Below are 3166 nucleotides of genomic sequence, written 5' to 3' on the forward strand. Positions count from 1 at the left end.
TCTTTATAAATTATTAAACCTTCACTGAACAAAGGCTATGCTTGAATTTAACAAGTGACCAAAGAAATTTCAGGTTATTAGAACTAGGTAAGTCAACAAATCACTTTCATGTTGAAATTCACAATGTAAAAACCTCAATTTGAGCTACAAAATTATTGTTGTATCACATAAAAAGCTACTAAAAGCTCCAGACCAGATTTTACAATTCTGTCCTCTAATGCTTTCTCTGGCACTGAAATCATCCCATGTGAACCCTAACTACAAACAGGCTTTCCTCCTTACTGCTCATTTAGAACAGCAACCAAAGCAGGTGAGAACTATGTAAGGCCAAAATACCAATAAGCTCAAACAAATAAATGCAAAATACAGCTAAAGGAGGCAAGAAGGTGAGTCAACCTTGAAACAGTATTAAAGCTGATCGACTTTAACAGCAACTTTGCACTAACCCCCAGGATTTCCTAGGATTCAACCTTCACAGTAGATAAGGTTAATGATTTGCATCACGGATGCATCCTTCACTTAAAACTGGGCAGCTGCTGGGTGTGGTGGCACATGCCTATAATCCCAGCGCTCAGGAGGATCTCTGTGAGTCCAGACCAGCCTGGGCTACACAGTGAGTTCCAGAGCAGTCTAAACTACATAGTTAAAACTATTTATTAAAAAATACATACATACATACATACAGCCAGCTACAAAGAACCCTCCCTACTTATTCACACATTATTGTGAGAAGGGTGTATAAAAGACAGTATTAGAACTATTACTACCAAACTAATACTTAATTAAAACTTAAATACACACACATCCTCGCTCTTATCTATACAATTGGGCTCTCTGGGACCTGAAGTACAGAAATCTACAGCATTTAAAACATATTACACAGGGTAATTTCCAGGTAGAACAGGAAAGCAAAAATATTTTGAAAGTTTAGGCTACAATGATGGTAAATCCTTCACAGCAGTGGCTGGGTTTGTCCATCCCTCCAGAATTAATACCAATAAGGGCTGGGGATTTAGCTCAGTGGGACAACGCCTGCCTTGCAAGGTCTGTGTTCAATCACTGGTACCCCCCTCCAAAAAAAAGAAAAGGCAGGGGAGAATGCCAACATCACGAGAACATGCAAATGACCTGTTAACAGTAGCAAGGAATTCCACTACAGTATTTAGAAAAGGTCACCTGCTTTGTTCCTCCATCAGACTCCCAGTCCATCCTTCTGCCTGCAGGCAGGAACCTGAAACATCAGTAACTGATTTGAATAATATGCAATAAAATGCAATTTGCCATTAAAGACATGAGCTATTGTGGTGACAAACACTTTAAGTTAAAATCACTAAAAAGCATTAAAACTAGCCAGGCATGGTGGCAGACCTCTGTAATCCCAGCACTTGGGAGGCTGAGGCAGGAGGATGGCTGTGAGTTCGAGACCAGCCTGGGCTACGTAGTGAGTTCTAGGTCAGTCTCAACTACATAGTGAGACCCTGTCTCAAAAAAAAAAAAAAAAAAAAGAGACATGAGCTATTGTGGTGACAAACACTTTAAGTTAAAATCACTAAAAAGCATTAAAACTAGCCAGGCATGGTGGCAGACACCTGTAATCCCAGCACTTGGGAGGCTGAGGCAGGAGGATGGCTGTGAGCGAGACCAGCTCAAAAAAAAAAAAAAAAAAAAAAAAAAAGGCACTGACCTAGCAAGGTGGTCAGGCCTGTAATCCCAGCACTAGGGAGGCTGAGGCAGGAGGATGCCACGAGCTTGAGGCCAGCTTGGGCTACGTAGTAAATTCAAGAACAACTGGAACTATATAGGGAGATCCTGTCTCCAAAAATAAAGATATTTCGATAAAAGTTATTTCACCATTGCAAAGAAACCTAGGAAGGAAACCAGCAAGATAAATTTCTTTTAGCCTTATACAGTGACAGATGTGGGAGAGACTATTTCCCCCAAATAAAAACCCACTGTGCAACTCTCTTAAAAGATTTACACCTGGAAACCAATGACAAATGTGTGAATGAGTACATCAAATAACCCACATGATAAATCCTACCAAAAGGAGACTTTGGAATCAGGGATCCTCTCCGCACAACTTCAACCTGACACTTATAATGGATTCACCAACTTGTTATCCTACACTGCAAAGGAGAAATTTTCCTTTATCCAAAGCTTATGTTTAAAAAAGAGTAAGCATGGCCGGGGATTTAGCTCAGTGGGTCCGCCGCCGGTCTTGCAAGTGCAAGGACCCGAGTTCGATCCCCGGTACCAAAAAAAAAAAATAATCAACACCCATTTTAAAAAAGCCTATCGGTTGAGTTACTACTAGCCTCATAGTCTGATTAGCAATTGGCTTCAAATCACCATGTTTAATTACAAGTGCAAAATAACTTTTGAGTTTTGTATCTACTCTTCAGGTTAAGATCCAAAATAAACGTTACAGGGCCGGGGATTTAGCTCAGCGGTTCAGTGGCCTGCCTTGCAAGCGCAAGGACCCGAGTTCAATCCCCGGTACCAAAAACAAAACAAAACAAAATAAACGTTACAATGCATACTCGAAACGATTTCAAAATACTTGAGTAAATGACAACAGCTGCAGGTAGCCAGGGTCATATAATGGTGGAAAGTGAACAGGACTACAAAGATTGTTTCCCTGACTGCTTGCAAGAGACCTGGGGCGAACCCTTCAAGTCTTCCCTGCAAATGTAAGTTACATTCACCTTGTCTGATAAATACGGGTAGGAGGATCAAATCGAATGAGTTTTATGTGTAAGGAACAGCACTGACAACCGCCTACCTGAGGGACTTACTGGAACTGCCAATAAGTATTTGTACATCATCACAGTAAAGCCCACCTAGTTATTGCCTCCTTTGCATCTCTACTTTCCCCAAGAAGCGTCGAAATTGGATCACCGCTAAGGAAGCTATCACGGTTCTTTTAAAGCCACTACTCCGGTTCAGAAATCTCAGTCTTCGATATGCCCAAGCCAAATAACGGAAGAATGTGCCCTTCTCCCTCGTTCACGAGGTGGAAACGTGGAGCCGCTAGATGCAATCAAAGGGGACCCATCGTTCCCCCGCCTCGTCAGTGTGCATTTCAACCCGACCGAGAGCTCTCCCGGGCTTCCTCCATCGCGGAACTACAAACCGCCCGCACCCCGGGCCCAGGCGCGACCCTCCC

The sequence above is a fragment of the Fukomys damarensis genome, unplaced genomic scaffold (assembly GCF_012274545.1).
Source record: "Fukomys damarensis isolate Sample0158 unplaced genomic scaffold, DMR_v1.0_HiC HiC_scaffold_13, whole genome shotgun sequence".
Lineage (NCBI taxonomy): Eukaryota > Metazoa > Chordata > Mammalia > Rodentia > Bathyergidae > Fukomys > Fukomys damarensis.